This window comes from Halyomorpha halys, unplaced genomic scaffold (genome assembly GCF_000696795.3).
Source record: "Halyomorpha halys isolate HHAL.00 unplaced genomic scaffold, Hhal_1.1 Scaffold109.1, whole genome shotgun sequence".
In the NCBI taxonomy this organism is placed as follows: Eukaryota; Metazoa; Arthropoda; class Insecta; order Hemiptera; family Pentatomidae; genus Halyomorpha; species Halyomorpha halys.
The window spans coordinates 1,320,850-1,336,702 of record NW_027107176.1 but is presented as its reverse complement, the minus strand read 5'-3'; the positions used below and the strand labels follow the sequence as shown (position 1 = coordinate 1,336,702).

Genomic DNA, 15,853 nt, shown 5'->3' with positions numbered 1-15,853 from the left:
AGCACTCATGTGTCATCGGCATACGTGGTGAGGATAGTGTTAGGATTGGTTGGAATGTCAACTGTATAGACGGTGTAGATGATGGGACCAAGGATACTTCCTTGAGGAACACCAGCGTCTCAGTCCGCTGAGGGATGAATAGGAACCATTGTGGTTTACTTGGAAAAATTTATCAATAAGAAAGGAACGAATGATGAGAAAGTGTGTAGGAGGTAGGAATTTACGGAGTTTGTAAAGCAGTCCCGGGTGCCAGACTCGATCAAAAGCTTGTTCTATATCGAAAAAGACTCCCGCGCAGTACATTCCGCGCTCCAAAGAAGACGAGAGTACGTCCATTACACGATGACATTGCTAGATAGTAGAGTGGGATGTTCGAAATCCAAACTGGTGATCAGGGGTTATATGATTGGAATCCAGGATGGGGTATAGGCGTTTCAAAATGAGTTTTTCAAGGAATTTGTCCATGATCGGTAATAGAGAGATAGGGCGATAGGATGATGGGTATAAGTTTTATTAATTTTAAAATAAATCATAAACCTTAAAATTTATTACTTTGATTCTTCTATTCGAAGAATATAGGATCGTTTGAAGTAGATTGGAAGGCGGTCAATAAAGGTACGAAAATAGTATAAAAATAAAAAAAACTGTTTATTATATATTATAACAATAAATAGTTTTCTTTTACTATTTTGATATTTTTATTGACCGCCATCCTGATTATCTTCCTACAATCTACATCTTCTGAATTCCATTCTCCTAATTACTGCACTTCTTCTATATTTCTCTTCTTTTTAATAAAAATAGAATATTGAACTATGGATTTTATGAAGTTTTATTTTCCTCGGCTAAATCCGGACCGATTCTTGAAAATGCAAAGATTTCCTTTCTCAGTCTTTATCGACTACGTTGCCTGTCGCTGTCAATTCCCATGTAGCTCCTGGACTATTTCTTATTCCGCCCCCTGTCACATTCGGTCACGATAGTGGACAAATCGCCGGGAGGGTGTCGTGTTATCAACTGTCACATTACTCTTTGTCCAACTCCAAGATGCCTCTATCGACGAGGGATGGAATAATATACGAAGGATCGATTTACAGAAAATATATATTCCTGTATGGCAATAGTTAACCCTTTATTCTCCATAATTTTTTAATATATTTTTTTCGAAATTAACTATTTAATTATAAGAACTTTTGCGTTAAAGATACAAGTTTTATAATTAATAATAATTAAGTTTAAGATCCAAGACAGAGAATAATTATTTTTAGTAGAAACGTATCTTAATGAATGTTTGATTTGTTAATTTATATAATAATATTCCTATAATATATTAAAATATTGAATAACTTGATGGAATGTAGTTACTGAAAAGACGAATAAATAAAAATGAAAAATTTTTAGGATTAAGATAAATATTCTTAAATTATTAATTATCAACTAGAATGATTGTGAAAAAATATTCTTAGGGCTTCATTATACCTAGATGAAATACAATAAATATTAAAAATAAAACTATATTAGAATACTTTTTTTATTAATTATATCTGAAAACAATTTTATTTTATACATAAATATATTTAAGACATATTATAGATATTATGATAATTCTTCATACCAGTCATTGTAAAATTCTTCGGTTTCATAAATTCAACTCCATGGAAAAATAAGTAGTAATTTTTCTCGAGGCTTATTATCTACAGTATATTAATTAATATTTAACTTGAAATTTGTATATTAAAATTTAACTACTTTTAAAAAATTACAGTAACTATTATGTTATGTATCATAACATCTCCCTATACTCCCATAACTGCATCCTTGGAGGTTGGTTTGTTGTGTTAAAAAAAAAAAATAGTTTTTCTCACGATTTTTGATTTCTTTAATGAAAACTACGTATAATTACTAGTCAAAATTGATGACTCTATCTAGTATAATTAGTATAAAATTGCGCCTGTTTCAAAACGTAAAAAAAAATATATTTTTTTTTTTATTCGGAGCTTTATATCTTTAAAACTACCTAAAATACTATTAAATCTAATAGGAAATTATTTAAAGGAGAGTAAATTTATTAAAATATAAATAGTTCAAGATATTGTTTTTAAAAAGCAACTTTTCATGCAATTAGACTGAAAAAATCATTAGATAGTGAATTAATTGTTGGGAATCTTTATCTCAAAAATAATATGACGTACAGAATCTATTAGCACTTAATTTAAAACTAGCTTAATGCACTATAAATTAATTTATGGCGTTCACTTTCGTAGAAGTGGCTTTCATAATATTTCACAAAATATTGATTTCTATTTCATAATATTGGACAAAATATTTTATTTATGAAAAAAATATATATCTGGAATCATTAGGCATACAGACGACTATTACAACTGAAATTAAAACTAATTAAATGTGCTATAAAGTAATTTATGATACTAGTTTTCGTAGGAGTTTTAGTTTTCATAATAATTAATAAATTTATTTCTAGTTGTTCAGAAAACATTTTATTTACGAAATTCATATTCATACGCAAAAATCTTAAAATCAACTACTTTTAAGAAGAAATAGTTTATAGTACATTTAACTAGCTTTAATTTGAGTGCTGGCAGACATCTGTACGTCTTATGGTACCTGAGATATACTTTTCCTAAAATGAATTGACTAACTACTGGTTTTTTTTTATGAAATTTTTCTGTTTAAAAAATTATATCTTGGAACTTATTGAACATAAATCGCTCTTTTAAGGGTCATATTTTTGAAAAATTACTCATCTTTGACTAATGTTCTAATAAGTTTTAGGCGTTATATACGATCAGTAGGTAGTTTTATAGATGTGGAAGTCTGAATCAAAAATTTTGTTTAACGTTTTAGAACAGCCGCCATTTTTCATCCCTCATTACTATGGTTGGCTGACTCATCAATTTTGACTATTAATTATTCATATTTTTCATTAAAGTAACCTAAAAGTTGGATGAAATAAATGGCTCTTTTCTTCTCTTGGGCTCTTAGACTATTCCACCGACCCCTGGACGTCCCAGCCCATTCGATCTCCGAAGATTCCCGTACTCCAACAGTCGGCATATTTCGGACTCCGTCGGCTCCAGTCGGGTTCCAGAGCAACAGTTACCCGCCAGCCGGCTTCCAATCCAGTGCTTAGCCCAGGAACACATCTTCGCCTTCAACCCTTTACGTCTACGTACCATATCAAAAACAGGTAAATTCATATTTTAAAAAAATACCTGAATTTTTGAAATAGTTATTGAAAATCTAAAATATGTCATATATTCCCAGTTTTTAATTAAATGCAGAGTTATAAGTAATTTAAAAAAAATGTTTTAACCGATTTTTTATTTTTATTGTCATAATTATTAAAAGAGATCCCTTTTCGATAATATTTTATACCTAAAATTTGAAAATTCGTAGGAAGGTTCATTTTTAGAGCAAAAATACTCATATTCAAATTATTGGGAAAAAAATTATTTGATTGATTTTTTTTTTTTTAATAAAACATTGTCACGTTCAAAGACAAGATGTTGTTGAGATAAATATTCATCTCAATTTAATAAAAAAATGCAATAATCAATTATGAAAAAATTACATCTCAAATAGTTTATATGAGATGTGGTGGTATAAAAAAGTATAAAATCCCAAAGCTTAAGGAAATAAAAAAAATATTAATAATGGTTTCATCCCCTTCAGAAACTCTTGCTTAATTTCTTAAAAAGGACTAAATTCCATAGTTTAGCGTTCAAAGTTTGGATTTTAATTCAGAAAGGAATATATTCCTGAATTATGTATATTTTTGGAATTCCTGGAATATTTTCAAAATTATTCCCATTTGTATTTCCACAAATCATATTATTTATTTAAATTTGTTTTTAATTTAGTTTTATCAGGCGAAATGTCTTGACTTTTAAATTAATAAGGTTTTATAAGGAGTGGTATATTGCAATTTTGAATCAAAAGTTAACACTAATGATTTTTCTGGAAAATTCAATTCCCACAAGAATGAATTTATTTTAAAATTTAAATTACTCCCGTTTGGATGGATAAAGCAAATCAATAATATGAATACAAATTTAACATGTGAAATCCAATACGCCCATGGTATTTTCTAAATAATAATTTTCTGGAAATAGATTTATCAACTTTTGATAGAAAACTCCTCATATATATTATTTTTAGTGCAAATAGGCATTCTTACACGGGAATTATTTTCCAACAATTTATTTTAGTATTTTTTTTTAAATGCTATTTTATAACCTGTCATTCAAGAAGCTAGATTGTAAATTATTATTATCCCATTTAAGGTCGTAGAGATGTATAGAAACCTACATCATAATTAAAAAATTAAAAAATATCATTATTCAATTAAAAAATACTTTACGCATATATAAATAATAATAAACAAAAACTAAATATGCACAAAATTATATCTATTTGCAATAATACTATTCATTTCATTCTTCACTTAAATTCTGAAATCTCATAAATTAAAAGAAGTTTAATATAATTTAGTGACGAAAAGTTTACATTTTTAGTTATAATTGTATGCAAATTTTATTTTTCTATATTATTAAACTGAAATGGTTTATTAATGGTTTAATTAATTAAAATTGATTATTGGTATGAAAAGTAAAATTTCACAAATTTCTTTATAACAATCCTACTTAAAAATCAAATTCTTCACTTAAATTCTGAAATCTCATAAATAAGGTTTCATATAATTTGGTGACGAAAAATTTACAATTTTAGTTATTATTGTATGCAAATTTTATTTTTCTATGTTATTAAACTGATATGGTTTATTATTTAATTAATTAAAATTGATTAACAGTATGATAAGTAAAATTTCACAAATTTCTTTGTAACAATCCTACTTAAAAATTAAAATACCTACTTTTCAGGAAAACCAAAATTTCCTTTTGGTTTTATTTTTAAACAATTTAATTTAGTTTCAATGCTAATCGTACTGTGGTTCACTTTCGGTCATCGAATGAAGCTGAAATTTGTTTTAGGTTAATACTTAAGGTGATGAAAAATTTATTGTTTCATTGAAATGTTCCTATGATGTATTAGCTGTGTAGAAATGAAATGAGGCTAATTTTAAGAAGTTAATATTTAAAAAGTCAATTCTAATCTTGAAAAAAATAGTTAATAATAAAATTTATTGATTGTTACTTTGTTATCAGAGGTTTATTTGTTGACCATATGCAATTAATTATAAGAAAATTATACAGGTGACGGTCAAAATTTTAGATCAATATTTTTTGTATAACTTTCTTTGACTAGTTTTCTAGTCTAGCAGTATATGGTTTTAACCTTGGCGAAGCATTGGAAATTGGTGCGAAACGTTGTTTAGTAATAAATGAAGTGAGACTAAATTTAATAAATCTTCGGGAATGTGTTTTTTAATACTCTCCTAAAGATTTCTTTGAAGTGTTTAGCTAAAATTTATAAGGTTGAGCCTTGGTGGAAGTTAAAATGTGAAAACACGAAATAGATAATTTGATTCTGTAATTCCTGATTAAAGTCTTCCTATTTCTTTGAAGCTGAAATGTTAACAATATAATTTATAATTTACTTTTTATCTAAATTTTATATGAGTTGAGCATATGCAATTAATTGTAGGGAAATGATTCGGGTGGCGGTAAAAAGTTAGATCAAATCTTTTTTATATGACCTCCTATAACTATGTTAGTCTTATCCTATTATGCGATGTTTCTAATAGTATCTGGTATCTTTTAAACTTGATGAAACCTTACAAAGTAGGACGAAACGTAGGAGTAAACTACTAAAAAGCTCGCAATAACAAAACTAAACGAAATGAGACTGAATTTAAGAAATCATCGGACATATGTTTATTAATTTTCCGCAATAGATTTGTTTGAAGTGTTATTGCTTATATTTTTAAAATAAATTAAAATTTAACATCTCAATTCAATTTGTTTCATCAAGGAATCTCGTTTTTATTTTAATTTTAAATTGACTTAAGAACTTAAGAATCTGCACTCTGCCTAGTAAGTATTTTGTTTATTTACATTTGATATCCTTAAGTACTCTTTTTATAATGTTTTGTCGACACGAGATTAAAAATTATCTCTTTAACTGATAAGATTTTTTTTTTAATTTTATAAAAATACCAGCTTTCACTCTACTACATATATTTATATTGTATTACTTTGATCTAATAGTACAAGAGCCGAAAAAAAATCAATCATTTCAACCCAAATTTTAATTACTTTAATGCGTGAAAAAATAAAAGATGTTTCAAAAATTTTTTTTTTTTAAATTTATTTGTTGATAATTACAACTGTATAAAAAAAATACAACCAGTACATTTGATCGTAATGACATAATGATATGATACAGGATGTAGAGAAACTACCCAGTAGTAGAACTCTAAAAACAGTTTACAATATAAGGTCACGAGGCCATCTTCTTTTCAGGCGCCTTGGAGGATTGCCAGGAATGGAAGAGGAAGCAAGGTTAGAAACGAGTGGGTTTGGGTGGTTAGGGAGTTTATTATGGAAGGAATAATATCGGGATCGGGCTAGATCGGTTACATAAGGAACATTTAGGTCTTCAAAACTTAAAAATAAAAAAATAAAATTATTAGGAGCTCTATATTAGTTTCTAAAACTACCAACTACACTAGAAAACTCATGAGAGCATAGCATCATTTAAAGTAGAGTTAATTTGCTAAAATATGAGCCCTAATAGACCTATTTACGTTCAATAATTCTCGAAATATAACTTTTTAAAAAGTAACATTTAATAAAAAATGTAGAATTTTATATCTCCGTAACGATAAGACGTACAAATGTCTGCTAGCACTAACATTTAGGCTAGTTAAATGTAAGTAACATTAACATTTATCTTCGTAGGAGTACTATTTTTTATGATATTTGACAAAATGTATTCACAAAATGTTAATTTCTAGTTGTTCGGATAAAAGTTTTGATTTTGAAAATATATATCTGAGATATGTCTGAGAGTATCCCATAATCTCTAATCTTACATCACATCCCTTGAAGAATGGTGGCAAAATCGGAGGAAAAAAATTAAGTCCGATAAATCGCATTACATCACCTTTTATATACATATAGAGATTTTTTTTATTTTTTTTATTTATTTACTTATTTTATTCTATATATTTTTTATACGAATCTGTTTATTTATCACAATTTTTATTTTCTGATTATTAATACACAATAAGATATTTTTATTACTATTATTATTTAAATAAGTTATAAAAAAAAAATCACCTTACCTTCCGTCGTTAACTTGCCCTACAGTATCCCTTAATAATGCCCAACTTATCCCTATCGGACAGATTCGTACCTAGGACTACATCTGGACAAACTACTAACTTGGAATCCTCATAAAAGATTAGGAAGGAAACTGCTTTCGCAACACTTACACGACAGTCTTAACTTACAGAGTTTAATTTTGGGGCCCCAATACACAATCGAATTTCTGTCGTATCCAATCCTTACAATCCAAAATTCTTCGTAAAATCCTTAGGGCTTCTCACTTTGAAAAATAAATGGAAAAGAAATAAAATTATCCATCTGGACCTCAATGTTCCATATGTGGCCGTTATGGCCAGAAATAAATACCAATTCTTGCATGATAAACTTCCTAACCATCCAAACCCCCGTGTTCCTAACTCAGCATCCTCTTCAGTACCTGATAATCCTCCTTGGAGACTGAAAAGAAGATGGCCTCGAGATCTTCTCCTCTAGAAATGTTATTGGAGTTCTATCACTAGATAGATTCTCCACATGTATCATGTCACTATGTCACCTACAGCAAATTTAATTGTTGTATATATTTGTATACAGTTGTAAATAGCAATAAATAAATTATTAGAAAAAAAATCATATTTTACGACGAAATGATTCATATTGGGTACTTTTTTGATCCGACGTGTCCTGGAAAGTATAAAAATAACCAAATAATGGAAACTATGTTTATGATTTTAGACTTTTTTTGGCAAAATGGTGTTCTACACTAAAAATATTATTAGAGTTCTACCAATGAGTGGATTCTTCACAAGACTTGTTGTGCATTTATTTAATACAGTTGTGAATTTCGATGAACAAATAAAAAAAATAAATAAATGAAAAAAATTTGTGGGAGCATTAAAGTAATTTTTTATTATAAATATTGATTTGAAAACTTAATTGATAATCGGTAATTTAAATTTATAATTTAACTCTGCAGTAGAATTTTAATTCGTCGAAAAATCTTCATTTGACAGAAGTAGATTTATAAAATGTTGATTGAAAACTACTCGATTAGTACTACAAAGCTAAATAATGATAATTGATATTTTCAGTTCAGTAATTTTCAAAATGGGTGTCAAAGGAAATCAATTAATTTAGTTAATTTTCTTCACCAGGGCTGGCAAACAAAATTCGCTAGTCGGAAAACGCAATGGTTTGGAATGCCGCTTTGTTCCCTGGAAAAATACTGAATGACCTCCATTTCCACTTAACGTTTACTGAATTCTTATTTTGTTTAAATTTAATTTATAAACGTGCCATTGTTCTCCTACAATCATTTTCAGAGCAATTGTCAAAAACAGAATTGTAACTGTTCACAAATAAAATATTAAATATACAGCATTAAAAGTAATGTGAAAGAAAATGTTATAGAAAATATATTTTAAAATTACTGAAAGTAAATAAATAAAAATAAAATACTTATTAATGGATTTCATTGAAAAATTTAAATACAAGAAAATAAGTAAAGAGGTAAAATAAAGTCCGTATTATGAATATATATTAATAATAATAATAATATAATCACCCATCTATTATCTATTACCTATGAAGGGTTATGGGTTCAGTTCTTGGAGAGGAAGTACTGTTTTTGGAACAAAGTTTATACAAGGAGGTGATTTATTCATGAACACGCTGAACTGCCTGATTTCCTCAATTTTGGCCTTCTGGTGATGGGAAGTCTCAAGATCCTATGGATATATTAGTTTAAAATAATTTGAAAAAATTGTATCAACTGCTTAATTGGCTGGTCAGAGCAAAGGTGAGGTGCCGTTCGTAGCTCAGGTAGTTAAGGCGCAGATCATTGGAGCTGGTGGTCCCACGAAATGAAAAGTTGACCCCCAGTATGGTTAGGACTATGGTTAGACCCCTCCTCTAGATAATCCCCCCACCCCGTCGTCCCTCCGTATGTCCGAAAATGTCAGAAAGTAATTATTTTTAAAGAGTGCTGTTAAAGGGGCCCCTACTTGCCCTACTCGATCATTTGGAATAACAGTCATCATTTTGGTATATCCTGCAAGAAAAAAATAAAACGAGAGGTATGAATGAAGCAATGGCAGGCTCTCCTCCCCCTTCTCTCTTAGTATTTATTTCCTTTCAAATTTTGAATGATTGAATTTTAAAATTTTCTCAGTAACACTGTAGCACGGAACCTACTAGAACTTTGATTTACTTTGATTTTCCTGACAGTGTTGGGAGTAACTGTAATAGTAACTTTTCTGACTACAAGTTTAAGTTAGGTACGTGACAGTGTACCTGACTTTTTTTTTTGGTGTGGACTGGACACCGTTTCACTTTGTTGGCAGTACTATTGCCAAAGGAAATTGTCACTGTTAAGGACAAATAAAGGAATACAGATATACAATGTTTAAATTACACCCCTATTTTAAACTAAATTAGCTACCGTGGACTCTCGCAAAATTTATATTTGATATTTAACCATAAACAGCATAAAAAGCATTGTTAATACCGGGTAATCTAATTCTTAGGAAAATGTTCATAATATATTTCGTTGGAATTAGAAATACATAATGTCTATCGTATAAATCATTTAATTCTGTAAAACCAATTTATTTAGTAATAGAAATATGTATAATACATATTTTGTTAGAGGCGTTTTTTTTTTTGTTTTTTTTTATCACGTTCATTTATTTTTGCATTTTATATATTTTTTGCGTTTAAATGAAAAATCTTATAATTTCAACAAAGTAAGCTTACCATTCCCTGGGACGTAAAATAAAACAAATGTGTAGCCGCCCAAAATACGGCTAGTTACCAGTGATGTTATAGGACTCATAGTAACTGACGAAAAAAAAAAACCGACTCATTAAAAAAAAGAATATTTTTTTAAAACTTTAAGCTATCAAATTTCCAATAATATTTAAAATAAATTAATTATATTTTATATTTGCTATAAGAAATCTATTTAAAACAAAATTTTATGAAGTTATTATGATATTATTCTAATGATTAATTTATTTTAAAGATGTGACAAGGGCAATTAGCCTGCAATTTTAAGATTTAAAAAAGGAAATGACATCAATATGAAGGTAGGGACAAAGAAATCAGTGTGTAATTGAAGGAAATAATGTAATTGTTATATAAAAATAAAAAAACTTTTTGTAGGTGGTATCCTTGAGAATGGCCTGAGGGCCGAAACGTTGGAGAAATTTTAAAGAATAAAAGTTGAGAGGAAAAAAGGATCAAAATTGATAATAAATTTAAAATAAATTGAATGCATATAAATAGTTATATACATTCATATTGCTGAATCCCCCCCCCTTTTTCCTTACTAGTTTCTTTAATCCGAAATCTCCTTCCAGTAATTAGTTCAGATTAGCGAGATTACACTGTACATGCAATTTAGTTTACTTACAAAGATATTTTAGAGACTGAAATAACTCGCGGAGTATTTGTTTACAATCTGCGATAAAATTAGTTGTCAACGGCAGGCAACCTACCTGATATGGCTTGCAAAAATTGGATATCTGTCAAGTACGTTTTTTTTTTTTTCAATATCTTTAACCCATTATTTATTTTTATATAATTCTTATTTTTACAATTATTCTTGTAGTAAATTGATTTTTTTATTTTATTAACTAAATTATTAACTTTGATACTATACATTGATGATTTGGTTCAAACATAAGTAGTTATATATTTACTTGGATTTTATTGTTTTGTTTTTTTTCGTTTATCTTTTAAGCTCTTCTTCTCCTCTATTCTTTTCTTACTTTTCCGTACCCACTTATGTTTTAGTAACGTTATACATCCGTAAACACGCTATATAAAAATTATGATTGTAAAAGGAAACTGTGGGGAAAAAAAACTGTTTTCTTTCTTTTTTATTATATCATGTAAATATATGTAATTCATATATGATCGATCACTGATTGATTTATGTATTTGGCCAGTATAAAGCATTTCTCTCTATCTCACCACAAACTATTATCTCATATTTACTAACTACTGCTTTTGTCTTTCTTACATTATATTTTGTCTCTTGTTTCTAGTATTTTACTTACATATTTCATCAATTACGTATATTTTCTTTCTCTTTTTTGTCGTAGCTTTAATTGAAATTATTATTAATAAATTAAAATATTCATAGTTCTTTGCTTTTATTTTGCATTATATAAATTTATATTTTTATTTCATTAATTATGTCATTTTACTTACATGTTTAATTACCTATATTATTATATAGGTTATATATACATAAATAAGCTTTGAATCCCGTATCTTCGACCACCTGTCCACCCAATTCCGGAAAAATGACAATTGAAAGTTTCAAACAAGGTTTATATATTTTCTGTACTTAATGTTTCAGATTTTCGTTTATTCTTGTAAGTATGTATATTAGCAGAAATTGTACCTTTCTATCTATTATTTTTAGTTTAATTATATTTAAGTTTTATCATTTCTATCTTTTCAAATTTATTATTTTATTATATTTTACGACGTTTTATAATTTAATTTCTATTTTGTATTTCACTCTAAGGCTCTAAACCTAATTTTGACATTATTAAAATTAATTTTTAATTTTGGATTGATAAAGGGATCAATCCTAGAATAAATAAAGAATATTATTATTATATATACGTTTTATTTCCCTCTTCTTTGTTTGTTTGTTTGTTTATTGTTGCTTAAACAAAAACCCCTGGTCATTAACGCCTATGGCATGCTAAAAATTATGTAAGAATTAATAATAAATAAAATTAAAATAATAAATTTAAAAAAATTAAAATCGAATTCTAAAATAATTTAGAAAGAAGGCTATGTGCTTTTAAAAATATAACAGTAATGTAACTTTAGCTTCCTCATCTGTGAGAGCTTCTGATAAATTTGGGGTCAGTCCTATCCTGTTTATTGTTGACAAATAGTGAGTACATTCTTCAAAACTATGTTTATGGGAGAATGGACTGACAATTTTTTCACTTTGGAGGTGGCAGTTTTCTGATCAGATGAGAGTAGTGGTGACCTATTCTCAAGCGGGTCAGAGCAACTACCACCCTGCGGCTGTTGCGGTAGGATGTCGACCATGGTTTTACTGATCTTTTAATTAACTCGGAGAACTTTCATCCGACTTGGCTTGTCATCTTTCTAATATTTGTAATTTAATTTCCCACTTCTTTTATTTTTATTTTTTATATTATTTATTTGCTACACATTTTTATAAACTAGATTTTCAAATGTATTTTATTATTTTACTATCTGTTCTTTACTCTTACTTAATTTTATTCGTAATATCACTATTCTCATACAACTTTTATCTTCTTATAATGCTTAAACAATTCAGTCTGTCAACACTATTTGTGTATCTATAATGTTAGCTATTTTTTAATCTTTTTTATTTATTGGTTATCTTGTTTTTTCTTCTTAGCCCTGATGAAGGCTAGAAATTCTGGCTGAAACGTTGGTACTAATAAAAATTTTTTTACTAAGTTGTGTTCTACTCTGACCGCACTCCCACCAATCTTCTCCTTATAAATATGACTGAAGGTTAACAATCTTTTCATTATTTTAAATATGTATTTACATCATTCAGGGTGTCTCACTACCTATTTTCATCCTTAATAACTCCTGTAAGTTATGATTTTTGTCACACGATCACGGATGATTTGATTCGTGACAAAGTAAGGAACATTAAGGAATTTACGAAGGTTTTAGGACTAAGGATAGGATTCGGGAGGAATTCGATGGCTTATTGGAGCCTCATAGCTCCACTCTGTATGTCCAGATAGACCTTATAACAGTCATGTAGATCAGTCTTTTGTAATGGTAGTAGTAAATGTTGTAATAGTCGGAATCGACGACGTCTGTTCAGTCTTGTATGAGGATTCCATGACAGTCGTTTGTCCAGATTTAGTCCTAAGTAACGGATCTGATCAACAGGGATAAGTGGGTTATTATTAAAAGATACTGTAGGGCAAGACGAAGGTTAACGCCGAAGGATAAATATGGTTTGGTGGGATTTATTGGAATTTATTTTATTAAAAACTGGATGGCACCATTCTTCAAGGGTGGTGATGTGGGATTGGAGGGAATTAAATATCACTTAATTTCTGTTCCAGTAATAACATGGGAGCAAAATAAATTTGTGGATAATAATAAGGAACATTTCCTGTCTTTCTGGGTTAAGGTTATGAGAATATCATATTTTCAAGTTTCTGGTAAAACATTACATTATAATGAAAGAGCTGTAAGCACTAAGAAAATGAAATAGCTCTTCTGGGAAATTATTAAAAAAATATTATCTAAATTTTGTTCCTTCCTCGATTACCATGAGATTTTCTTAGTATTACTTCGCTCGTAGTCTTGAAGGTAAAACAAACATGAAGTTGTTTTCCCGTCTTCAGTCTAGTTATTTTACCGAAAGCTATGCTGTACTTTTAAGCTGTCCTCTCTGCTTGATATACAGCTAGAGTTAGGGGAGCTGCCGTGCAAAAAGTTAAATTATAAATTTGTCTCAACACGAGCTTTGAATATCATCAAACTGGTGGAAGCATGCGCATCTGAAGGTTTTATAAAAGTAATTGTAAAAGAGCCCAAGAGGAAAAAAAAGTCAATTTTTTATTACTTTAATGAAAACTATGTATAATTACTATTCAATATTGATGAGACTTCCATGTTTGTTAGGGAGAATAAAAATTGCGGCTGTTTCAAAACGTTAAAAAAAAAAAATTAATTTTTCATCCGGCACTCTATATCTAACAAGAAAAGTCCTCACCCTTTTTTATTTTATTTTTATTTTCAAAACCTCTTTATTTTTCATCTAAATACAAAATACAATAATATATAATACATAGGTATATAGTCTCCACCCTCCATGTAGTAGTAGCCTGACTTTTTAAACAGACAATTAAAGCGAGTAGATTTGTCGATGTACGACATGTCACAATCTCACAGGAGGAGATCATAACACAAAAATAACGGCTATCCTTCCCTGAAAGATCGTGCCAACGTTTCGGCCAGAATTTCTAGCCTTCATCATGGCTAAGAACAGAACAAGATAACAACCAATGAATACAGAAAATTGAAGATGAAATATAAACAGAATGACATATAAAATGACAAAATAATTGTAGAGAATGGAATTAATAAAATTAAAGTGATGAAAGAAGTGGAAAATAAAATGTATACATAGGCAATTGAATAAATAGGTAAAATAACATAAGGAAATAAAATATTTTTTTTAAAATTATTTATTTAATGTAATTTACAACTGTACAAAATTATACATATATATATATATATATATGTTTCATACACACTTGAAAATCTTGAGAAGGAACCACCCATTGGTGGTACTTCAAACATTAATTTAAATTAGAAGGTCCTGTGGCCATCTTCTTTTCAGACGCCTCTGAGGATTATCAGGGATTGTTAAGGAAAATAAAAATTTGAAGTTATATAATGCAAAGAAATATTTTAGTTTATTAAAAGTTCTATAATTAAGATTATGGTAAGAAAAAATAAAATTGAGAGAAAGAAAATATATGTAATAAATGAAATATGTAACCATAATATTAGATGAAGAAGCAAAATATGAAGTTAAGGTTAACAAAAGAAGTGAATAGAAAAAAAAACACTGAAAACAACAATAATAATATATTATTCTAGTTGTTTGGACAAGTTCGGTTAATGAAAAACAATATCTCAAAAAATATTAGACGTACTGATGTCTGTCTGCACTAAAATAAAGATAAATTAACTTACTATACAAGTATCTTCGTAGGAGTAGCAGTTTTTATAATATTCGTTTATGAATATAAATTTCATTCATGATGTTTTGTCCGACCAATTTATTTTAGAAAATATCATGATAACTACTACTATGAATTGGACTAGATTAAATTTGAGTGCAAATAGGCATTTGAACGCCTAGTGGTTTTTGAGATATAGATTTCTCAAAATAATTCACTAACTATTGATTTTTCAGTGAATTTTTTATGAAATGTTGTGTTTTAAAAAGCTATATCTCGAGAACGATTGAACGTAAATATTTATATTAGATATCATATTTGAGCAAATTTATTGTTCTTTAATTGATATTGTTGTTATTGATAATTTTAATGACATGGAGCTGCGAAAGAAAAATTAATTATTTTAAGGTTTTGAAATAGTCGCCATTTTGTATTCCCCCTAAAGGTTTTAAACATATAGAGCTCCGATTGAAAAATATATATTTTTTCGTTTTGAGTCGATATTTTCTATTCCCCTACCTGTACTTATACTATTTATGTATGAAGACTACACGGAAATAACTGCATAAATTTATTTGCTTCCTAAAATCAGGTGATAATCGATTATTATAGACTTTTTCACTGCGAATAAGAATTCTATTCCATTTCTTAATCTAATAATTCGATTACAGAATAAATAGGGCAAGATCGTCCAGGAATTATATTCCCGAGATGAAAAAATAAGGAAAAAGAGAGGGTTTAATATTCGACTATTGGATTGTGTCATGTTCCTCCAATATTGGCCACCAACGGACGGAAAGGTTAGTCGGGTTCGATACCCTATGTTCTCCCTCAGCACAAAGGTCACACACTCCTTTCCTCCTC

General features: G+C 28.5%; 2 protein-coding genes across 2 annotated transcripts in view; one reads left to right on the top strand and one right to left on the bottom strand.

Moving 5' to 3' along the window:
* The window catches only part of LOC106677813 (lysosomal aspartic protease), a gene marked incomplete in the record, with an annotated part of 107,070 nt that overhangs the window by 33,279 nt on the left and 57,938 nt on the right, over positions 1-15,853 (bottom strand).
* Positions 3,008-15,853, top strand: part of LOC106677814 (ly6/PLAUR domain-containing protein 6B) — a gene marked incomplete in the record, with an annotated part of 623,095 nt that continues 610,249 nt past the window's right edge. Inside the window, 1 exon segment of the mRNA XM_067045488.1 lies at positions 3,008-3,208.